This window comes from Hordeum vulgare, chromosome 1H (assembly GCF_904849725.1).
Source record: "Hordeum vulgare subsp. vulgare chromosome 1H, MorexV3_pseudomolecules_assembly, whole genome shotgun sequence".
Classification (NCBI taxonomy): domain Eukaryota; kingdom Viridiplantae; phylum Streptophyta; class Magnoliopsida; order Poales; family Poaceae; genus Hordeum; species Hordeum vulgare.
The window spans coordinates 208,875,079-208,900,740 of record NC_058518.1 but is presented as its reverse complement, the minus strand read 5'-3'; the positions used below and the strand labels follow the sequence as shown (position 1 = coordinate 208,900,740).

Genomic DNA, 25,662 nt, shown 5'->3' with positions numbered 1-25,662 from the left:
GCGGGGAAAAATGGAACCGTCTTGGTGTGGCTCCTCCGATGATGCTTCTCCGGTGGCGGTCGGACAAACTCCGGCGACGTGCGCAAATTCCGGTGAACGGCTTCGCGAACTCCGGTGACTGTGAGGTGCTTGATGGAAATATGCCCTAGAGGCAATAATAAATTAGTTATTATTATATTTCTTTGTCCATGATAATCGTTTATTATCTATGTTATAATTGTATTGATTGGAAACACAGTGCATGTGTGGATACATAGACAAAACACTGTCCCTAGTAAGCCTCTAGCTGACTAGCTCGTTGATCGAAGATGGTCAAGGTTTCCTGACCATAGGCAAGTGTTGTCACTTGATAACGGGATCACATCATTAGGAGAATCATGTGATGGACTAGACCCAAACTAATAGACGTAGCATGTTGATCGTGTCATTTTGTTGCTACTGTTTTCTGCGTGTCAAGTATTTGTTCCTAGGACCATGAGATCATATAACTCACTGACACCGGAGGAATGCTTTTTGTGTATCAAACGTCGCAACGTAACTGGGTCACTATAAAGATGTTCTACAGGTATCTCCGAAGGTGTTCGTTGAGTTAGTATGGATCAAGACTTGGATTTGTCACTCTGTATGACGGAGAGGTATCTCGGGGCCCACTCGGTAATACAACATCACACACAAGCCTTGCAAGCAATGCGACTTAGTGTAAGTTGCGGGATCTTGTATTACGGAACGAGTAAAGATACTTCCCGGTAAACGAGATTGAAATAGGTATGCGGATACTGACTGATGGGGTTATAGTCCTAGGGTAGGGTCATAAGCCTGCCCTAAAGGTCCTACCCAAGGACTACCCTTCATAAGGGACAAGGCCCTTAGTCAGTTCCGACTGAACTAAGAAGTTCCCATCATCCAGTCGGTAACAGACCTTCAACCATCCAGTCGAAGACGAGCATTCGGAGTGTATCGAACTGTCCGACTGGATTCCACTCTGTACATCGTAACCCCCCAGGAGGGAAACGGTCGTACGTTTCCACACGCTTTTATTAGCATTTAGGCCCTACGTTACCTGTAACGTAGGCATTTATTCGCCATTATTTCACCCCTGTGCACCAACCGTTGTGAAGGGCAGCGCACTCTATATAAGCCACCCTTCCCCACTGGTGCAAGGGGTAGCAACTCAGTGTATTCTATATTCCACTCGACAACAAGCTCCCAGAGCACTGAGACGTAGGGCTATTACCTCCACCGCAGAGGGGCCTAAACTCATACAACCTCGCCGTAGCCAAGGCTCTTCCCATCCTATTCGTACCCTACACATCTATTGTCATACTTATACCCACGACAGTTGGCGCCAACCGTGGGGCAGGCGTCTAAGCGACTTCCGGTGAGTTTGCGACTACTTCCTTTCGTCATGTCGTCCAATGGAGGTTCGAGCATGGGTCACCAGATCTTCTTCGGCGCTCTCTCCTTCATCATCGGCGATTCGGCGTGGCTTCGGGCTGCTCCTCTCGACGTCGAGGCGCTTCCCCGTCGTGGGGCTACGCACTTCTGTGCCGGCGCCCGCGGCATTCTTCTTCTCCAACAGTCGGCTCCGGTGTCGACCTACACCGCCGTGACGCGCCGCAGCAAGCGGTCTCGCCGTTCGCGGCTCCAGCGTTGGGTGCAACATGCCCAGGTGCGCCAGAACGCATCTTCACAAGTGGCGGTTCTAGAGTCCGTTGTGGTTGCCCCGCTATACTAGCACTCGGACTCGATTCCGACTGAGTTTCCTTCCGAGTATGCGGGTCGCGGGCCCGCAGCAGAAGTACACATGGCCAACTCCCATGAAGATCCCCGTCAAGCTGGCCGTAACGAGCACGAGGCCGGCGAAACGTCCGGCGCGCGCCGTCCACTTCGCCATTCTGCCAGTCGGCACACTCGGCGGAGCAACGTGGAGTTGTTCTACACACCCCTCCTCAACTTGGCTGGGGCTGCCAAGATAGCCGATTCCCTCCAGCCGACTGATTCAGAGGCGGGTAGAGGGATCGATCAGATCCGAGCCCTGTTTCACACGGCGCAGCAGCAGAATTCGGCAGTCTCCCAGTCGCACAACAGGATCCATAATAGTTCTGTTCATGCGAATACGCATCGGTCGGTTCACAGCCCTGGTTCCCATCAACGGCATAGGGGAGGCAGCCGTTCCGTAAATCACGAAGATCGCCGCCGTTCACGCACCCCTCCGCGGGGTGGGCCCTATGGGCCACGACATCATGATGATCGGCGTTCAGTCGACGACACTTACGACCCAAGGCCCGACGCGAGAGGGCGCATCGCCCAGCGAAGGGTCGACAAGGGCCGAGCCCACCGCGATGGTCACGATATGGACCGTCCGAGTGGAAGCAGGACCATCGTGTCTGGTCCCGAGTGTTTCAGTCGAGCCATCCGTTCGGCTGACATCCCGCCCAACTTCCGATTGGCGACGGGAATCAGCAAGTTTACAGGAGAGTCTAAGCCAGAAACATGGCTAGATGACTACCGAGTGGTAGTTCAGGTCGGAGGAGGAGACGACCATGTCGCCATGAAGCACCTCCCTCTGATGCTCGACGGCTCGGCGCGAGCGTGGCTGAATCAGTTGGCCCCCTCAAGCATCTACAGTTGGGCAGATCTGGCCCGAGTGTTCATCAAGACCTTCGAAGGGACATGCAAGCACCCTGCAGGCCTCCTGGAGCTCCAGCATTGCGTCCAGAGGCAGAATGAGCCCCTGCGTGACTTCATTCAGCGATGGACAACACCCTACCACACGGTGGAGAACGTCACCGAGCATCAACCAGTCTGCGCCTTCAAGGCAGGCGTGCGGTACAGAGATCTGTACCTAAAGTTCGGCCAAACAGGTGACATCTCCATGAGCAAGATGATGGAGATAGCAGCTCGCTATGCAAATGGCGAAGAAGAAGACCGCATCCGAAGCGGCAAGCACAAGACAGTCGGTGATGGAGATGGAAGCAACACTCGGAAGCAAAAGCAAAAAGCTCCATCCACTCCGCAGGCAGAAGCTGCAGTCGTGACCAATGCCAAGTTCAAGGGCAAAGGGAAGGCGCAGTTTACCCCTAAGAAGAAGCAGTTCAATAATCCCATCCTGGATCAGCCATGTCCGGTTCATACGAAGATGGACAAAGAGGGCAACCCCATATATCCAAAGCATACCACTCGACAGTGTCGCCTCCTGATCCAGGGGTTCGGCGAAGGGCAACCGAGTGAAAAGGTCAATGAACAGGATGAGGAGGATAAGGAGGATCCGTTCCCCCAAGTCCATACGACACTCATGATTTTTGCTGACGTGGAGAGGAAGACTCGACTGAAGCTGGTGAACCAGGAGGTGAACATGGCCACCTCTACCAGCCCCAAGTTCCTCAAATGGTCTCAGACTGCGATCACCTTTGACCAGTCAGATCATCCAGCACATGTACCCACCCCACCAAGACAAGCTCTGGTCGTCGACCCAGTGGAAGAAGGATTCCGACTACGCAAAGTCCTCATGGACGACGGCAGCGGTTTGAACATCATGTACGCCGACACTCTCAAGGGGATGGGCATTCCGATGTCCAAACTCAGCGAGAGCAGCATGCAGTTCTGTGGAGTCGTCCCTGGACGGAAGGCCAAGTCACTCGGCCAGATCGCGTTGGACGTCGTTTTCGGCTCCGACAAGAACTTTCGCAAGGAAGACATCATGTTTGAGGTGGTGGATTTCCAGAGCGCTTACCACGCAATTCTGGGCCGCCCAGCGTATGTGAGTTTCATGGCCCGTCCATGTTACGTTTACTTGAAGTTGAAGATGCCAGGCCCGAAAGGCGTTATCACCATCACGGGTAATCGACAGCGAGCCGAAGAGTGTGTGCAGCAGGGATCAAGAATCTCCGACGAGTGGATGGCCGTCCTCGAGCTCAACGAGTACAAGAAAACAGTCGACCCAGCCGACCTGATGCGCTCAAAGAAGCCAGCTTCAGAGTCTGCATTCCAGTCGGCGGGAGAGACGAAGAAGGTCAGCATTCACCCGATGGACGACACTGCTGCCCCGACGAACATCTCCACCACCCTCGATCCTAAATAGGAAGCCGAGCTCACCCAATTCCTCCGTGAGAACTGGGACATCTTTGCATGGAAACCCTCTGACATGCCAGGTGTACCCAGGGAGTTGGCTGAGCACCGACTTCATGTGGACCTCGTCGCTTGGCCCGTCCGAGGGCGCGTGCGCCGGTCTACCGCACACAAGAGGAAAGCAATCGGGGAGGAGGTGGCCAAGCTGTTGGCAGCCAACTTCATTCGCGAGGTTCACCACTCCGAGTGGCTCGCCAATGTTTTCATGGTGCCCAAGAAGGACAAATCGCTCCGAATGTGCATCGACTTCAAGCATCTCAATAAGGTCTGCCCGAAAGACCATTTTCCGCTCCCCCGCATAGATCAATATGTCGATTCGACTGCGGGCTGCGAGCGTTTGTCATTTCTTGATGCCTACTCGGGCTATCATCAGATCCGTCTGTATGGCCCCGATGAATTAAAGACAGCCTTCATCACCCCATTCGGGTGCTTCTGCTACATCACTATTCCATTTCGTTTGAATAATGCAGGAGCTACCTTTATGCGCTGTGATCCAAAAATGCCTTCTCGACCAGATCGGTCGGAATGTGGAGGCATATATGGATGATATCGTAGTCAAGTCACGCAAAGGTTCCGATCTGCTGACTGACTTGGCAGAGACATTCGCCAACCTTCGTAGGTACGATATTAAGCTCAACCCCGCCAAATGTTCATTAGGCGTTCCCAGCGGAAAGTTACTCGGTTTCTTTGTTTCCGAACGAGGGATCGATGTCAACCCCGAAAAGATCGGGACCATCGTCCGAATGGAGAGGCCGGTCAGAATACACAATGTTCAACGGCTCACAGGTTGCCTAGCAGCTTTGAGCAGGTTCATCAGTCGACTCGGCGAGAAAGCACTTCCTCTGTACCGATTCATGAAGAAATAAGATACTTTCGAGTGGACAGACGAAGCCCAAGTCGCATTCGACGACCTCAAAGTCCTACTTTCCACCCAGTCGGTGCTTACTGCTCCGCTCAGTAAAGAGCCCCTTCTTCTGTATATCGCGGCTACAAACCAAGTGGTCAGTACTGTTCTTATAGTCGAACGAGAAGAAGAAGGCAAAGCGTACAAAGTTCAGCGGCCAGTGTACTACGTCTCTGAGGTCCTGACTCCTTCCAAGCAGAGGTATCCCCACTATCAAAAACTTATCTACGAGATTTACATGACTGCGAAGAAGGTGGCCCATTATTTCCAAGACCACTCGGTGTCTGTCGTTTCTGATGCTCCATTGTCGGAAATTCTCCACAATCGAGACGCGTGAGGCCGAGTGGCGAAGTGGGCTATGGAGATGCTGTACTGCGATACCAAGTTCGAGGCCAAGAAAGCTATTAAGTCTCAAGCTCTGGCTAACTTCATAGCAGAATGGGTAGAACAACAGCAACCGACCCACATCTACTCGGCCCATTGAACAATGTTCTTCGATGGGTCCAAGATGTTGAATGGCTCCGGTGCTGGCGTTCTGATCATATCGCCAAAGGGCGACAAACTCAAGTACGTGCTACAGATACACTTCGATTCCGCCAACAACGAGGCAGAGTATGAAGCTCTCCTTTACGGATTGCGCATGGCCATCTCACTCGGCGTCCGTCGCCTGATGGTCTACGGCAATTCGGATTTGGTGGTCAATCAACTGATGAAAGAGTGGGACGTCAGGAACCCCACCATGACCACATATTGCAATGCAGTGAGGAAGCTTGAGAAGAAGTTTCAAGGTCTAGAACTTCATCATGTTCCGAGACTGAAGAACCAAGCAGCTGATGAGTTGGCAAAACTCGGATCCACTCGGAGACCAGTCCCGAGTGACGTCTGCCTCGAGCACCTTCACCTTCCCTCAGTCAAAGAAGAACCTTTCACAGAGGAACCAGTACAACCAAAGAGTTCAAAAGATCCGACTGAAGTCGATGTACCTGTTGTGGTTGATCTGGTCATGGAGATTTTTGTTGTCATCCCCGACTGGACTATGCCGATCATTGCATATATCCTGAGGCAGGAACTACGAGAAGACGAAGTCCAGGCCAGGTAGATAGTCCGCAGGTCGAAGTCATTCACTGTCATTGGCGGCCAATTGTACAAGGAAAGCGTGTCAGGCGTTCTTCAATGATGCATCTCCCCAGAGGAGGGGCAGCTAATCCTGGAAGATATTCACTCGGGAACCTGCGGTCATCATGCCTCTTCAAGAGCAATCGTCGCCAAGGCATTCAGGGCTTGTTTCTTCTGGCTGCATGCAAACGAGATGGCTAAAGATATGGTCGACCGATGTGAGGGCTGTCAGTTCTACTCCAACAAGTCCCACAAGCCGACATCTGCGTCGAAGACAATCCCTCTTGTGTGGCCGTTCGCGTTATGGGGATTAGATATGGTCGGTCCATTCAAGACAGGCCAAGGTGGATACACACATCTGTTGGTGGCAGTCGACAAGTTCACAAAATGGATTGAAGCCAAACCCATCAAAAAGCTCGACGCCCTAACAGCCATCAAGTTTGTCAGGGACATCATCTCCAGGTTTGGTGTGCCTCACAGCATAATCACGGACAATGGAACAAACTTTGACTCGGACAGATTCAAAGGTTTCTGTGCAAGCCAAGCTATCCGAGTGGATTTTGCTTCCGTCGCACATCATCAATCCAATGGACAAGCAGAGCGGGCGAATGCACTTATTCTGCAAGGTTTGAAGCCCCGACTCCTGCGAGAGGTGGGACATTCCGCTGGCGCATGGGTCACCGAGTTACCTTCAGTGCTTTGGGTTCTCCGCACAACCCCGAACAGATCTACAGGGCGATCACCGTTCTTCCTCATTTATGGAGCAGAAGCGGTTCTTCTGAGTGACTTTCTTCACAATGCTCCACGAGTCGAACTCTTCTCCAAAGCCGAAGCAGAACCAACCAGGCAAGATGGAGTGGACCTTCTAGAGGAGGAGCGCGAGATGGCACTGTCTCGCTCAACCATTTATCAACAAGATCAGCGGCGCTTTCATGCAGGCCACGTCAGGAGTCGCACGTTCCAAGCAGGCGACCTGGTGCTCCGAGCAGATCAACAAAGACCTCACAAGTTGGCTCCTGCCTGGGAAGGACCCTTCATCATCTCCAAGGTGCTGAACAACGGAGCATACAGACTCTACAACATCGACAGGGAGAGAGATGAGCCGCGAGCATGGAACGGAGATCTCCTGAAGCACTTCTACACGTGACCGTCGACTGAAGCAATGTAAAGAACAAGTATTGATGAAATAATATAAAGCAGATTGAGCTTTTGCAGATTCAGAATTCTTCCGCGGTCGCAAACTCCGGTCTCAAAAAAAAATAGCTGCGAACCAGAGTCGCCTAAGTTCTAATTTTCTCCGAGTGTGCACTAAACGTCGCACTCGGGGACTTAACTGTGATCAAGAATCACCTAAGGAATAACTTTCTCCGAGTGTGCACTAAACGTCGCACTCGGGGACTTAGCTGCGATCCAGAATCGCCTAAGTTCTAACTTTCTCCGAGAGTGTACTAAACGTCGCACTCGGGGACTTAGCTCCGATCCAGAATCGCCTAAGTTCAAACTTTCTCTGAGTGTGCACTGAACGTCGCACTTGGGGACTTAGCTGTGATCAAGAATCACCTAAGGAATAACTTTCTCTGAGTGTGCACTAAACGTCGCACTCGGGGACTTAGCTGCGATCGAGAATCGCCTAAGTTCTAACTTTCTCCGAGTGTGCACTAAACGTCGCACTCGGGGACTTAGCTGTGATCAAGAATCACCTAAGGAATAACTTTCTCCGAGTGTGCACTAAACGTCACACTCGGAGACTTAGCTGTGATCAAGAATCACCTAAGGAATAACTTTGTCCGACTGTGAACTAAACGTCGCACTCGGAGACTTAGCTGTGATCAAGAGTCACCTAAGTAATAACTTTCTCTGAGTGTGCACTAAACCTCGCACTAGGGGACTTAGCTGCGATCACGAATCCCCTAACTAGTAACTTTGTTCGAGTGTGCACTTCACGTCACACTCGGGAACTTAGATGCGATCAAGAATTGCCTAAGTATTAACTTTCTTCGAGTGTGCACTTCACGTCACACTCGGGGACTTAGATGCGATCAAGAATCGCCTAAGTATCAACTTTCTCCGAGCGTGCACTCGGAAGTATAGCTGCGATCCAGAATCGCCGAAATACATGAGTAACAGACCCTCATTGAGGCTCATGTGGACGTCAAAACAACTGACAACCACATGAGTAGCAGACCCTCATTGAGGCTCATGTGGATGTCAAAACAACTGACAACTACATGACTAACACATCGCACCGAGTACGACCTCATAGTCGCACTCGACAACATAGCTGCGATCCCGTATCGCCCAAGTATTTTTTGACCTTCGAGTGTGTCCTTTAGATCCACTCGGACACTCGCCGGACCCTCATTGAGGCTCATGTGGATGTCAAGACTACTGAAAATTACATGAAGTACCAACTCGCTGCGCGTGAGGCCTGTCCGACGCACTCGACGACTTAGCTACGATCATGAATCGCCTAAGTATTCTATTGCCCTCGAGTGTACCCTATAGATCCACTCAAAGACCCCGCAAGACCCTCACATAGGCTCATGCAGATGTCAAGACAACTGACACTTACATGCTACGCATGTTTGCCATTGGCTTCACCAAGAAACGCCACACAGAAAACTCGAGGCAAAATTGCAACACAAGAGCAAACGATTTGATTCAGATTCAAAAGTTTAAACAAAGATAGTTCATTCGGTGCGGATCAAGCTTACCCGCACCGATCCAAGAATGTGACGGCCAACAGCAGTGGCCAAAGTTCCTTATATATCAACACTCGGCATACCGAGGATAAAGTCTTCTTACGCATCATCTGGATTAGCGCCAGGAATGGAGGGCTCTACGAACGTGTACAGATTGATACCGTCGGCGATGCGAGTAGCACTCTCAAGGAAAGTTTCGATGAAGTCTTCGAATCGAAGTTTCTTCGTGTTGGCGACCTTCAATGTTCTTAGCTTCTCCTCGCGCACCTCCTTGCAATGAACTCAGACCAGGGTCAGAGCAACATCTGCACCACAACGAGCTGCAGATTTCTTCCCTGACTGCACTCGGTTCGGCATCTCCTCCAGTTGAGTCATCAAGTTTTCCATCTCCTGCCGCGAATCATCTTCTAGCCAAAGCTCCTTGTCGATTCGGCCGATGACTTCTCTCAGTCGACCGATGAAAGGGCCAACTTTGCCCACGCGGATGTGCGCTCGGAGCAGATCTCGATTGGCGTCCTCGCTGAGTGGAACGTTCTCGCGAATCGACCGCTCCCCGTCAGCTCCTTCAGCTTCATAATCAATACAAAAATCTGCAACAAAAGGACAAGCAAACAATAAGCGCCGAGTGTGACGCATATACCACAAGCACTTGGAAAAAGCAGGACTTACCAGCCAGACACGTCATCATCTGCCGAGCACAGTCGCTGACGTATTTCTCCTGAGCTCTGCACCGTTTGTTCAGCACGTCCATCTATCCCATCAGAGCAGTCCTCTGTTTCACCATTTTCTCAACTTCCTCACTCAGCACTTTGTTCGCTTCACGAGCCTGCTCCAATGACTTCTCTCGTTCGGCCAGAACATCTTTAATGCCAGCCATTGCAAGCAGCGCCGCATCAAGCTCACCAGCTAACTGATTCCTGTCCGCCCTGAGAGTCTCATAGGCTGTCCCCATTTCACAAGTTTTCTGCCAGCCAACACCAAGAGACAATCAGAAAATTCAACACTAAAAGTCTAAGTTCTTCAGACCCCTGCCAACGCAAGCAGTCGACAGCGGTCTTGGGGACTACACCCAGTGGGTTCACTAAGAGTGACCCCACTTGCATGCAACTCAAGCAGGCCCGCCCTATTGAGATACATGTTACCACCTACGCCTACGAGGCTAATACTACCCGACCTGAGTACAAATTACTCTCGGGGAATGTTACAGTAAGTGCACCCCGAGTGCCACAACTGTTCGCAGTCGGCCATATTATTTACAGATCTGACCAAAGCAAAGACAATATGTATAAAGACAACTGCCGGTGCAAGCACTTGACAGAAGTCTCGGGGACTACACCCATTGGGTTTACTCAGAGTGAACCCATTGTAAACGTCATACGGTATCCGAGAACACCCACTGGGTTACAAGAGAAAAGTAAATACTTACTAGCCCACTTACTCGGATATCATCCCGCAGCTCCAAGCTCCGCTGGTACAGGGATGCGATGGAGTCATATGCCTTCTTGGCTTCTCCCGCCATCAGCTCCGCCTGCACCATGGCCCCCTTGGCCGCTCCCACCTGCTCCTCCGGGAGAAGCTGGATGTCGAACTCGACATTCGACGAGCCTGGCATCGTTTCAGTCGGCAGCGTCTGCGGCGAGAGGAGTGACTGGTGGGGCAGCTTCAAGAACAGGCTCTGCGGCTTGTTCAGCTTTCCCCTGGTCACCCTCGTCCACGCAAATCGCCCCTGATAGACCAAACGACGCGAGATCTTAAAAAAGGAAGAGGCAAGACCTAAGATAGAATTCGCGACGCGATAATATAAAACTCTTGGAGTCACTACAACGCACCTGGCTGGGACGAGACGACGTTGTCCGTGTCCATGGGGTCATCCTCCTGGCGTGCTGGAGAGGTGGCGGATGTAGCAACTCTGTCGAGTGAAATCCATTCGACCAATAAATAGGAGTCCAATCGGATATCAGAAGAAATTAGAAGATCAATGCACTTACGTGGAGGTGACGGGAACAGTAACCCTTATCCGCGGTAGAGCCTTCCGAGGTTTAGACCCACTCGGCTTGGCCACCTTGGAAGACTGACCCGCAGGCTCAGCAGCAACATCCCTGGCCCTCTTGGTGCTCCGGGCACTCAGGACCACAGGAGCAGTAGGCGAAGCACTCGAGGATGCCGGAGGGACCGAGGGAACTGCAGGTTCATGTCGGCGCTTGGTCCGATGCTTTAGCTGCGGGGGTGGCGAGTCCTACTCTTCGTCTTCCTCCTCTTCCTCACTCGTCTCTTCCTCCATTTCCCCACTGTCGGAGACGTACTCGGCTCTCTCCACGCTGCCTTCCTGGCTGCCTTCCTCCTCCTCCCCGGCCGAGTTCCCGTTCGAGACGGGAGAAAACCAGTTGGTCCAATTCTGCATAAAATTCAGTCGGCGACATCAGACATCACACACAGATTCAAGCAAGCAACAAGATTAAGACAGTTACGTGCACTCGACAAGTGATACTCACTTCATTCGGAGGAGGATTATCCGCGCAGAAAGGCCTCACTCGCCGGGATCCTCTGGGGTTCTCGCAAGCGCCTGTGATCTGGAGCACCCACAAGGTCACCTTCTCCTCAGTCACGCCCACAACGATGGTCCGAGTGGAATCTTCGGGCCCCGTATAATGCCACATGGCGTGGTCGCGAGCCTGCAGGGGTTGGATGCGCCGACCGGGGAAGACCTCTAGCAAGTCTATGCCGGTGACCCCCCTTCTGACGACATCTACGAGTGCCTCGACCAGAGGCTGGATGTCGTTCTTCTCCGCCTTCGTGAGCGCAAGCTGCTTAGGAGGAGCGGGCCGATCTAAGCTAAAGGGAGGCAGCCCTGTCGTGGCATTCGGACAGGCAACGTCCTGGCAGTAGAACCACGTCGACTGCCAGTTCCTGACCGACTCACTTAGCTGAAGGGCAGGATAACTACTCCGACTCTTTTTCTGGAAACCTAAGCCCCCGTAGAGCTGGAGAAGATGTGTCTTATCGTCCGACTGGCTGAGTCGTTTTATGGTTTGAGATCTAACAGAGAATATGTGCTTGAACAGATCCCAATGGGGAGGATAGCCAATGAAGCACTCGCACAGAACTATGAACGCAGAGAGATGGGCAATAGCGTTCGGGGGAAAGTGGTGAAGTTGTGCCCCGAAGTGATTCATAATGCCCTTGAAGAAAGGATGCGGGGGCAAGGAGAAACCTCGGTAGACATGGCTGAGCAGCAGGACGTGCTCCCCCTCCCGGGGCGCCGGCTCGACCTCATTCTCCACCGGCAGTCTCCAAGACTTGTGCACGATCATCACGTGCTCCACCAGCTGCAGCAGATCCCCCTCCGTCACCGTGGAGGGGAGGAAGTCGCCTTGAATCCACCCCGCCGGCAGCGGTCGCTGCCGCCCCTGAGCAGGAGCCCCCGCCTTCCCCTTCTTCTTCCTCACCTCCATCTTGCTGGTCTGACCCTTGGTCATGGCGGGAGCTGGGAATCCACGGGGAGGAAGGAGGAGGAAAGAGTGTAGGTGCGCTGGAGGTGGCGAGAAGGACGGAGCAAGCGAAGGCCAGAGATTCGGCGAGCATAACGAAGAACCCTCGCCGCTGAGATTTAAGTAAGGTTCCGACTGGGACGCTGGCAGGTGGCCCCGAAACCTTATCCCCCGACCAACCGCGGCAATATTAGGGGAGAGGTTGAAGGAGCGAGAATCGAGGCGTCAGGCGCTACTCGAACGCGATGGCGTCTTCCCCGCTGAGCGCGCGGTAACCGAAATTTCAGGATCCCGGAAAATCCGCCGCTGTCAGTTGACCGGTCACGTCAGAAGATACCGCGGAAGCACTAGGTTTCCGACAGTTTGTTTCACAAAAACTTCCACTCGGATCGTCGATCAGAAAAGATAAAATGGATTGAGGGAAGCAACGCCAAAGTCACATCCGTGCCAGTCGGATCCAAATTCAAGCATCACTTCGTCGTTCCAACCTCAATCCATTCAGGAACTAATTATGGGGCTATAGTCCTAGGGTAGGGTCATAAGCCTGCCCTATAGGTCCTACCCAAGGACTACCCTTCATAAGGGACAAGGCCCTTAGTCAGTTCCGACTGAACTAAGAAGTTCCCATCATCCAGTCGGTAACAGACCTTCGACCATCCAGTCAAAGACGAGCATTCGGAGCGTATCGAACTGTCCGACTGGATCCCACTCTGTACATCGTAACCCCCAGGAGGGAATCGGTTGTACGTTTGCACACGCTTTTATTAGCATTTAGGTCGTACGTTACCTGTAACGTAGGCATTTATTCGCTATTATTTCACCCTTGTGCACCAACCATTGTGAAGGGCAGCGCACTCTATATAAGCCACCCTTCCCCACTGGTGCAAGGGTTAGCAACTCATTGTATTCTATATTCCACTCGACAACAAGCTCCCAGAGCACTGAGACGTAGGGCTATTACCTCCACCGCAGAGGGGCCTGAACTCATACAACCTCGCCGTAGTTAAGGCTCTGCCCATCCTATTCGTACCCTACACATCTACTGTCAGACTTATACCCACAACACTGACGATCGAATCTCGGGCAAGTAACATACCAAAGGACAAACGGAGTGACATACGGGATTATATGAATCATTGGCACTAAGGTTCAAACGATAAGATCTTCGTAGAATATGTAGGATCCAATATGGGCATCTAGGTCCCGCTATTGGATATTGATCGAGGAGTCTCTCGGGTCATGTCTACATAGTTCTCGAACCCGCAGGGTCTGCACACTTAAGGTTCGACATTGTTTTATGCGTAGTTGAGTTATATGGTTGGTTACCGAATGTTGTTCGGAGTCCCGGATGAGATCACAGACGTCACGAGGGTTTCCGGAATGGTCCGTAAACGAAGATGATATATAGGATGACCTCATTTGGTTACCGGAAGGTTTTCCTGCATTACCGGAAAAGTTTCGGGCTCATCGGTAGTGTACTGGTAGTGCCGGGAGGGGTGCCGGGGACCATCAGGAGGGGTGTCACGCCCCAAGGGGTCTCATGGGCTATGGGAAGAGATAAACCAGCCCCTAGTGGGCTGGAATAAGTTCCCACTAAGGCCCATAAGGTTTGAGAAGGAAAAAACACAAGGTGGAAAGAGTTTCCAAGTGGGAAGGTGGAATCCTAGGAGTAGGACTCCTCCACCTCCAATTTCGGTCAAACCTTTAGGTTTTGAGGCTGCCTCCTCCCCTCCCTCCCTCCTATATATAGTGGGGGTTTTGGGGCTGATTTGAGACAACTTTTTCCACGGCAGCCCGACTACATACCTCCACGGTTTTACCTCTAGATCATGTTTCTACGGAGCTCGCGCAGAGCCCTGCTGAGATTAGATCACCACCAACCTCCGGAGCACCGTCATGCTACCGGAGAACTCATCAACCTATCCGTCTCTCTTGCTGGATCAAGAAGGTCGAGATCATCGTCGAGCTGTACGTGTGCTGAACGCAGAGGTGCCGTCCGTTCGGCACTAGATCGGAGTGGATCGTGGGACGGATCGCGGGACGGTTCATGGGACAGTTCGCAGGGTGGATCGAGGGACGTGAGGACGTTCCACTACATCAACCGCGTTTCTTAACGCTTCTGCTGTGCGATCTACAAGGGTACGTAGATCGGAAATCCCCTCTCGTTGATGGACGTCACCATGATAGGTCTTCGTGCACGTAGGAAATTTTTTGTTTCCCATGAGACGTTCCCCAACAGTGGCATCATGAGCTAGGTTCATGCGTAGATGTCTTCTCGAGTAGAACACAAAAGTTTTTGTGGTGGTGATGTGCGTTTTGCTGCCCTCCTTAGTCTTTTCTTGATTCCGCGGTATTGTTGGATCGAAGCGGCTCGGACCGACATTAGTCGTACGCTTACGAGAGACTGGTTTCATCGCTATGAGTAACTCCGTTGCTCAAAGATGACCGGCGAGTGTGGGTTTCTCCAAGTTTACTTGAATCGGATTTGACCGAGGAGGTCCTTGGATGAGGTTAAATAGCAATTCATATATCTCCGTTGTGGTGTTTGCGTAAGTAAGATGCGATCCTACTAGATACCCATGGTCACCACGTAAAACATGCAACTACAATTAGAGGACGTCTAACTTGTTTTTGCAGGGTATGGTTGTGATGTGATATGGACAACGATGTGATGTGATATATTGGATGTATGAGATGATCATGTTGTAATAGTTAATATCGACTTGCACGTCGATGGTACGGCAACCGGCACGAGCCATAGGGGTGTCTTTAAACTAACTTTGTGCTTGCAGATGCGTTTACTATATTGCTAGGACGTAGCTTTAGTAGTAATAGCATGAGTAGCATGACACCCCCGATGGCGACACGTTGATGGAGATCATGAGATGGAGATCATGGTGTGACGCCGGTGACAAGAAGATCGTGCCGGTGCTTTGGTGATGGAGATCAAGAAGCACATGATGATGGCCATATCATGTCACTTATGAATTGCATGTGATGTTAATCCTTTATGCACCTTATCTTGCTTAGAACGATGGTAGCATTATGAGGTGATCTCTCACTAAAATTTCAAGACGAAATTGTGTTCTCCCCGACTGTGCACCATTGCGACAGTTCTTCGTTTCGAGACACCACGTGATGAGCGGGTGTGATAGACTCAACGTTCACATACAACGGGTGCAAAACAGTTGCACACGCGGAACACTCGGGTTAAGCTTGATGAGCCTAGCATGTGCAGACATGGCCTCAGAACACATGAGACCGAAAGGTCGAGCATGAATCATATAGTTGATATGATTAGCATAGAGATGCTTACCACTGAAACTATTCTCGACTCACGTGATGACCGGACTTGAGATAGTGGATTTGGATGATGTACCACCCAAATGACTAGAGAGATGTACTTTTTGAGTGGGAGTTCTTAAGTAATATGATTAATTGAACTAATTTTCATGAACATAGTCTAATGGTCTTTGCGAATTACGATGTAGCTTGCGCTATAGCTCTACTGTTTTTATATGTTCCTAGAGAAAATTTAGTTGAAAGTTGATAGTAGCAAACTTTGCAGACTGAGTCTGTAAAGCCGAGGATTGTCCTCGTTGCTGCGCAGAAGGCTTATGTCCTTAATGCACCACTCGGTGTGCTGCACCTCTACCGTCGTCTGTAGATGTTGTGAACATCCGACATACACGTTTCTGATGACTACACGATAGTTCAGTACAAAATACTTAATGGCTTAGAAGCAAGGCGCCGAAGACGTTTTGAAAGGTCATGGAACATAAGAGATGTTCTATAGAGATCAAATTGTGATTTCATGCTTAGGCCCTTGTTAAGAGTTATGAGACCTCCGACAAGATTCTTTGTCCACGAAGTAGAGGAGAAAAGCTCAATCATTGAGCGTGTGCTCAGATTATCTGAGTACGACAATCACTTGAATCAAGTGGGAGTTGATCTTCCAGATAAGATAGTGATGGTTCTCCAAAGTCACTGCCACCAAGCTGTGAGAGCTTCGTGATGAACTATAACATATCAAGGATAGATACAATGATCCTTGCGCGATTCGCGATGTTTGACACTTCGAAAGTAGAAATCAAGAAGGACCATCAATAGTTGATGGTTAGTAAAACCACTAAGTTTCGAGAAAGGCAAGGGCTAGAAGGGATACTTCGTGAAACGGCAAAGGAGTTGCTGCACTAATGAAGAGACCCCAGATTAAACCCAAGCCCAGGACTAAGTGCTTCTGCTATGAGGGGAACGGTCACTGAGGCGGAGCAACTCTAGATACTTGGTAGATAAGAAGGCTGGCCAAAGTCGAAAGAAGTATATTTGATATACATGATGTTGATGTGTACTTTACTAGTACTCCTAGTAGCACGAGGGTATTGGATACCGGTTCGGTTTCTAAGTGATTAGTAACACGAAATGAAAGCTACGGCATAAACGGAGACTAGCTAAAGGCGAGGTGACGATACGTGTTGGAAGTGTTTCCAAGGTTGATATGATCCAACGTCGCACACTCCCTCCACCATCGGGATTGGTGTTAAACCTAAATAATTGTTATTTGGTGCTTGCGTTAAGCATGAACATGATTGGATCGTGTTTATTGTAATACGATTATTCATTTAAAGAGAATAATGGTTACTCTATTTGCTTGAATAATCACCTTCAATGGTTGATTGTATCTCGATCGCAGTGTTACGCATGTTCATGATATTGGTGCCAAAAGATACAAGGTAATGATGATAGTACCACTTACTTGTGGCACTTCCGCTTGAGTCCTGTTGGTATAAATTGCATGAAAAGGCTCCATGCTGATGGATCTTGATACTCACTTGATTTTGAATCACTAGTGACATGCAAATCATACAACATGAGCAAGGCCTTGTTTTCATTGAGATGAAACAAGATAGTAACTTGTTGGAAGTCATACATTTTGATGTATGCAGTCCAATAGGTGCTGAGGCACGCAGTGGATATCATTATGTTCTTACTTCAATGACGATTTGAGCAAATACAAGAGTATTTACTTAATGAATCACAAGTCTCAAATATTGAGAAGTTCAATTCTGTTTCCGGAGTGAAGTTCGTCGTAACAAGAGGATAAACTGTCTACGATATGATCATAGAAATGAATATCTGAGTTACGAGTTTTGGTACGCAGTTCAGACAATGTGGAAATTTTTTCGCAGTTCATGCCACCTGGAACATCATAGTGTGATGATGTGCGTGAACGTCATAGCCACGCACTATTTGGTATGGTGCATGCTATGATGTCTCTTATCAAATTACCACTATCGTTTATGGGTTATGCATTAGAGACAACCGCATTCACTTTAAATAGGGCACCGCGTATTTCCGTTGAGATGACACAGTATAGATTGAGGTTTAGAGAAATCTAAACTGTCGTTTGGGGCTTCGACACTTATGTGAAAAAGTTTCAGTCTGATAAGCTCGAACCCAAAGCGGATAAATGCATCTTCATAGGATATCCAAAACAGTTGGGTACATCTCCTATCTGAGATCCGAAAGCAAAGAGTTTGTTTCTAGAAACGGATCCTTTCTTGAGGAAAGGTTTCTCTCGAAAGAATTGAGTGGGAGGGTGGTAGAACTTGATGAGGTTATTGAACCATCACTTCAACCAGATCATCGTCGAGCTGTACGTGTGCTGAACGCGGAGGTGCCGTCCGTTCGGCAATAGATCGGAGCGGATCGTGGGACGGATCGCGGGACGGTTCGTGGGACGGTTCGCGGGGCGGATCGAGGGACGTGAGGACGTTCAACTACATCAACCGCGTTTCTAAATGCTTCTGCTGTGTGATCTACAAGGGTACGTAGATGGACATCACAATGATAGGTCTTTGTGCACGTAGGAAATTTTTTGTTTCCCATGCGACGTTCCCCAACAGTGCTCCGGCGTGCGCTGCGGTGGCTTAACTCGAGGCGGCGGCTCTGTGCGTGCGAGGCGGCGACGGGGCTAATCGGGAGCAGGGAAAACGGATCGGGACAGGGGGCTTCGGTCCCTGGCTTTATGCCCTCGCGAGGAACACGAGTTCTACTCGGTTCCGAGAAGAAAATGAGGCGAGGTTGATCCAGCTTGGGACAGGAGTCCTGGCGCTGGGGTCTTTGGCCACCTGGCACTGGGCGGTCGGGCTCCAGGAACTGGGGCTCGAGGGGGGGATGTGGCGCGCTGGCCACCTGGAGCTCTTGGTCCCTAGGGGTGGCTGGAGCACTCGCCTCTCGTGCGCTGCCCCTGGGGCTCGCTGGCCTAGGGCGATGGGGCTGTGGTGCGCTGGCTGGGCTGAGCGCTGGCTCGGCCTGGCCAGCTGGGCTCGATGTTTTTTTTCTTTTTATTTTTAATAAAACCACAAAAAAAATAACTAAATAATATTTTTTTAAAGAAAAACAAACAGAAAAATAATAATAATATACGTATAAAAAATATATACATATATATATAAAATACGCATATAGTAATATATATATAAGTATATATAGATACATATATTAAAATTGTAATATATATATATAGATATAAAATAAATTCACTTAATAAATAATAAAGGAACCTAGTTCCACCTAATGCAATATTTTGAAAATAGTTTTAATGCTATAGGCCACGCAAATAGCATTTGAAAACTTAACTAAAAATAATTTCACATATTATAAAATTTGCAAAACCAAATCGGTAACTCCAAATAATATTCGAAACATTATGATGTTTAATTCGATAGGGGAGAAGTCATATTATCTCCACTCCAATAAATTGCCCGAAGTTACATAATGAATAAAATTTTCAAAAGAACAAATAATGCATAGAAAAAAATATATGAGATGCATATGAATGATCTATTAAAATCCAAATTTAAGAAAATTGGGATGTTACAAACCTACCCCCCTTAAGATGAATCTCGCCCTCGAGATCCGGGTTGGCTAGTAAATAGGTGTGGGTGATCCTGCTTGATGATCCCACTGAACTTTGCATAATCTGATTGTCTTGGTGCGAGTAATTCTCTCTGTTGTCTCCAGAATCTTAATAGGATTCTCTTCATATGTCAAGTCAGTCTCCAACTGAATTGCCTCAAGTGGCACTGTATCTCTCAAAGTAACATCTACCATCTCGGCATGACACTCCTTTAGCTGGGATACGTGAAACACATTATGAACTCCTGACAAAGCTTCTGGCAACTCGAACTGATAAGCTACTTCTCCTCAACGCTCCAAGATCCTGTAAGGCCCCACAAAGCGTGGTGCTAGCTTACCTTTGATTCCAAACCTCTTAATTCCACGAAGTCGTGAAACTCTAAGGTATGCACGGTCTCCTACCTCATATGTCACCTCCTTCCGCTTTGTATCGGCATAACTCTTTTGTCTGGACTGTGCTATCTTTAGCCTGTCACGAACCAACCTGAGTTCTCCTCAGCATCTGTTATCAAGTCTGGTCCAAAGAAGTGACACTCTCCAACCTCATCCCACATCAATGGTGTCCTGCACTTCCTACCATACAGAAACTCAAACGGTGCCATCTGCAAACTAGCCTAATAACTGTTATTATATGAGAACTCTACATATGGTAAATTATCATCCCAACTGGACCCGTAGTCCAAAGCACAAGCTCTCAACATATCCTCCTATATCTGATTCACCCTCTCAGTTTGCCCATCTGTCTGTGGATGGAATGTTGTACTGAACTCCAGTCTAGTACCCAATGATTCATGCAACTGATGCCAAAATTTAGAAGTGAACTGAGTACCTCTATCAAACACTACCTTCTTTGGAACTCCATGCAGACAGACAATTCTGGACATATAAATCTTTGCTAGCTTAGCACTGGTATAGGTAGTCTTTACCGGGATGAAGTGAGCGACTTTAGTCAAACGATCAACAACTACCCAAATAGAATCATAACCAGATCGAGTCCTGGGTAATCCAGTGATGAAATCCATACCAATCTGATCCCACTTCCAATCAGGTATATGCAAGGGTTGTAACAAACCTGCTGGTTTCTGATGCTCTCCATTAACTCTCTGGCACACATCACATACTGCAATATACTCAGCAATTTCCCTCTTCAGGCTAGGCCACCAAAATTTCTCCCTCAAATCCAAATACATCTTAGTATTACCTGGGTGGATAGAGTAAGGTGAATCATGCGCCTCCTGAAGAATCAACTTCCTTATATCTGCGTCCTGGGTACGCAAATACGCTTCTCAAACCATATGGTTCCATGTTCATCCTCATGGAAATCCTTTGCTTTCCCTTTCAGCATATTCTCCTTTATCTCAGCAATATACTTATCATCCTTTTGAGCTTCTCTAATTCTGTCAATGTAACATCCCAATTTTTCCTAATTGGGAATGTTTTACATTGTAGCTAAGCATCTATGCATATTGAATTGAAATAAATTTAGCACGTGAATTCTTTCGTCTTTTTGATTTGCGTTTCCACCTTTTTCCTCGCACGAAAAGCCCGGGGAAATACTCTCTTGCACCCAAGAGAGAGAGCGGAGGAAAAGGATCCTCCAAAGTACGGGCATTTCTGAAATATTGGAGCCAATAAAATACAAAGTTTATTTGCAAAAATATTTGCAAAAACAAAATAAAGCATTTTGAGGAATTTCTGAAAAAACATTTTTTTTAAGTTTTTATTTTTGCTTTGGAAAAATGTTATTCGGGTAGAGGATATTTTTCTGATTTTTTTGGTATATAATACCCTATATTAAATATTTTGATTTATTTCCTTTTATTCGCTTTTGATTTTCTGTTTCGCAACAGATTTAAAATTAGGAAAATATCTTTTTCTTTGGAAGCCGCCGCCCTAAACGTTTAATAGGCCATGGGCCGAATCCCAGCCGCCAGGAACCGAATCCCTTAAGTGTCGGCCGCCCTTTCCTTCCCAGCCCCCCTCTCTCTCACTGCCCGGCGGGCCCCACTGGCCGACTCCCTCCACCCCGCGGTCATCTCCCTCCTCTCCTTCCTAATTCCAGCCCGAGCCCGAGCTAGCACCCAGGAACTCGGGATCCTTCCCCGATCCCCTCTCTACTCCTTCGTTCCTTCACCCCTCCGTGGGCTATAAGTACCCCCGCCCCCGGCCGCCCCCGTTCCCACCCCGTCTTCATCGAGCCGCCGCACCGAGCCGTCCCCTGCCGCAGCCACCGGAGCCGAGCTCCTGCAACTTCGGCCGCCCCCGTTCCCACCCCGTCTTCATCGAGCCGCCGCCCCGAGCCGTCCCCTGCCGCAGCCACCGGAGCCGAGCTCCTGCAACTTCGGCCGCCCCCTGGGAGCAGCACCCGAGCCGCTCCCCGCTCCGCCCGACGCCCCTCCTCGGTGGAGGACTGCCGCCAACGCCTCCCCGTCCTCTCCACCGCCCCGGAGCCCCTCCCCCTCGCCGGCGACGCCATCCTCGCCGGAGTAGCCTCCCACAGCCACGGTAGCTCCTCTTCCTTCTGTTGTTTCTTTTTTTTTGTAGCCCTTAGATCCTTATTAGATGGTTTAGATTAGTTCTTAGAATACCCCTTCAGTTTAGAGTAGAAAACCGGCGGTTTTATTTCACTTATTCATTTAACCAGCAAGTTTTGTTAGCCTTCGGCCGTTTGTTTATAATGTTGCAACAAACGCCCCCGCAGCCTATCACAACACGCCACGTATACCCCCTGCTAGTTAACTAGTTAGCTTCATTTTTTCTGTCTAATTGCAAAAACAGAAAAGTTTATGTTTTGTTTTGGCCACAACTTTTGATCCCGAAGTCCAATGATATTGATTCTTGTTCCAGTAGACTCCAATTTTTCTGTAGTTTTTAAAAACATATAATTTGTCTATGTTTGAAATTTTAAAATATAAGTTAGATCAGATTTAGTTTAAACCTTGTTTTGCCTATTCCAGGAGTTTAAAAAATGATTTTGAGTTGATTCTTTTTGCTACTGCTTCCTAGTGATTAAATCTTACCGTGGTAGAAGTTTAAAATTTTTTGAAAGTATTTTTACTGGTGTTTTCAACAGAAACAAGTTTCTGCCATAACGACGCGTGATGAATTCTTTTACTTAGGCTTTAGCAAATCCTTACTTGTGATGTTATTTTTTACTTGTTGCATGATTGAAGTGCTTATGGTGTGTTTTGTGTTTTTATCGGTAGATCATCCGGAGTGCGAAGCGTGTTACTTAGAAGCGCTCGAGCAAGACAGCTATCATCAAGGCAAGTCATTTTGATCATGTTATTTTCCAATGTTTTCGATGCATGGTAGTTCACCTTTCTTTGCCCAATTGCATGCTGCCTAGGTACTTGGAAACTTTAGTATAAGTTGTAGTATCATGTGGTAGGCACACAACAACCCCGATACTTGGCCCCGGGACGACAATTTCTTAATGCTATGCTTGAATAGACGGGTTTTCGGTTGAATGTATATCACGAGTGATGCGAGATTGATTAAATAATCAAGACCGGTTAAGAAAAGATTTTCAAGACCTCGGACGCAATGCAACTCTGGGTGAAGGACGGTTGATCGGATCCCTGGAGAACCCAGTGGATGCCCGGGATACTGGAGAGGCCATGTCATCCTGCGGAAAGCTTCACCCAGGCTCGAAGAGACGGACGGAGACTTAAAGACTCAAGGCTTACCTGCACAACTACAAGTCATTATGGGCTCTGGCTTGGTTGGACAACACGGCGACTCTGGACAGGCGGTGCTAGCAGTTGTAGAAGAACGGTAGGAATGGATGGGCACCGACAGGGATTCAGTGGGACCCGTTGAAAGACCATGTTTTGATCATCCGGTCTTCAAACACCCTGAAGTGCGAGGACAAACCCGGAGGCGATCAAATCCTGTGGGGAACGTGTGCAGAACTCTGCAAAGTGCCCAACCTAATCGATTAGCCGTGTCCACGGTCATGTACAACTTGATCCAAAGGCATTGAATTTCCCCCGAACTCTCGACACAACTTACTAATGATGTGGGTGTTAACAACTATTCGGGTACGAGAATTGGTTGGCGGAACCAACTCGTTAACAACAAACAATGTAGTAATACTTTGCTTCCAACCCCTCTTGTTGTAGGATAAAACTGGCTTTATGCAAAACTTAGCCCCACTTTATTGTAATCCTTTATTGTAATCCTTTATTGTAATAAAGTACTCTTATGAGATTTCGATAATAAAGCTGCGTGATTGAACTCTTGAATATATACATTATGTACTGAGTGTGTACCAGCATGATCTTGGGATGGTACAGAAACACCGGAGGCTTGACTCGTCTTGAGTCGGGTCGCTACAGTCAAGCAAAGTAGGCCTTACCTCAAGTGTAGCCAAATAGCATCTAGGGATCATCTCCAATCTCAGATTTCTGAACTGCTCACATAACTCCGATGGCATATCATCAGTATTAATTGCACTAGCATGGCTCCTATGACTCAATGCATCGGCAACAACACTAGCCTTACCAGGATGATATTGCACATTCAGATCATAATCTTTAATAAGCTCCAACCATCTCCTCTGTCTGAGGTTCAACTCCCTTTATGTAAATATGTACTTCAGGCTCTTATGTTCAGTAAATATATCACAATGATTACCAACAAGATAATGCCTCCAAGTTTTCAATGCATGTACAACTGAGGCTAACTCCAAATCATGTGTAGGATAATTATGCTCATGATTCTTAAGCGGGCGTGAAGCATAAGAAACAACTTTTCTTTCCTACATCAAAGCACTCCCAAGTCCTTGATGAGAAGCATCAAAATATACCTGGAAGTCTTGGTGTATGTCTCGTAGAGTTAAAACGGGTGCTGTGACTAAACGCTGCTTCAACTCCTAAAAGCTAGCTTCACAATCATCAGTCCAAACAATCTTATTCCCCTTCTTCAACAATTCAGTCATAGGGTTCGCAATCCTTGAGAAATTCTCAATAAACCTTTTGTAATAACCTCCTAGGCCCAAAAAGCTGCGAATCTCACCAACTGACGTGGGTGTCTCCCACTCTGTAACCGAAGCAATCTTGGATGGATCAACTGCAACTCCATTACCTGATATAACATGGCAAGGAATGCTACCTCATCCAGCCAAAACTCACATTTACTGAACATGGCATACAGCTGGTGCTCCCTCAGTTTCTCCAACACCAAACACGGATGCACTTCATGCTCTTGATTATTGTTGGAGAACACCAATATATCATCAATGAAAACAACCACAAATTTATCCAAGAACTCCATAAACACCTTGTTCATCATATTCATGAAGCATGCAGGGGCATTAGTCAATCCAAATGACATAACAGTATACTCATACAACCCATACCTTAGAAAACACAGTAGCTCCCTCCAACTGGTCAAACAGATCATTTATCATAGGCAAAGGATACTTATTCTTAATGGTTACCTCATTCAGAGAACGATAATCAACGCACATCCTCAAGGTCCCATCCTTCTTCTCAACAAACAAAACAGGGGCTCCCCAAGGTGATGAACTTGGGCGAATAAATCCTTGTGCCTGTAACTCCCTCAACTACTTCTTCAACTCCTCCAACTCTTGAGGAGGCATTCTGTATGGCCTCTTTGCAATAGGTCCAGTACCAGGCATTAAATCAATGAGAAACTCAATATCTCTATCTGGTGGCATACCTGGCAACTCCTCCGGAAACACATCTGGATAATCCTTCACAACTGGCAACTCTTTCAGGCTACCCACCTTAAGAGAGTTCACCTGCATCCGCTTATGTTGGTACTTACATACATATTTGATTCTCTTCCCTCCTGGTGCACTGAGAGAAATAGATCGACTAGCACAATCGATAACTCCTTCATATAATTGTAACCAGTCCATACCCAAAATAATATCCAGACCTTGTGACTTCAATTTGATCAAATCTGTAGGGAACTCATGCTTCCCAATAGACAAGTTTAACTGATGACAACTAAGGGTTTTGGTTGGCAATCCATGTTTATCAACGAATACCCTCGAAATAAATGAATGTGATGCACCAGTATAAAAAAGAACAAGAGCGGGTACTGAATTGATCAAAAACTTACCAATCACTGCAGCAGGCTCATTATAGACCTCCTCCACATTAACATGGTTAACATGACCCTTCTGAAAGGGGTTTGGCTTGATGACTCCAGAATTCCCATTACCATTATTTCTCTCTCGGCATGCATTGGAGTACTGGCCCATCTTTCTGCACTTGAAGCACTGGACCTGATTAAGGTCTCTCTACACTGGCGCATTTTGGCGGTTCTGGGTATTATTACCTCCATTACGATTGCCATTACCATTGTTACCCTTGTGTCCATTATGATGATGATGGCAATTATGATTGTGGCCATTACCTCCACTACGATA

At 48.4% G+C, this 25,662-nt stretch overlaps 1 pseudogene; it reads right to left on the bottom strand.

Moving 5' to 3' along the window:
* The window catches only part of LOC123398053, a 164,577-nt pseudogene extending 142,842 nt beyond the window's left edge, over positions 1-21,735 (bottom strand).
* Between the last annotated feature and the right edge of the window lie 3,927 nt (positions 21,736-25,662).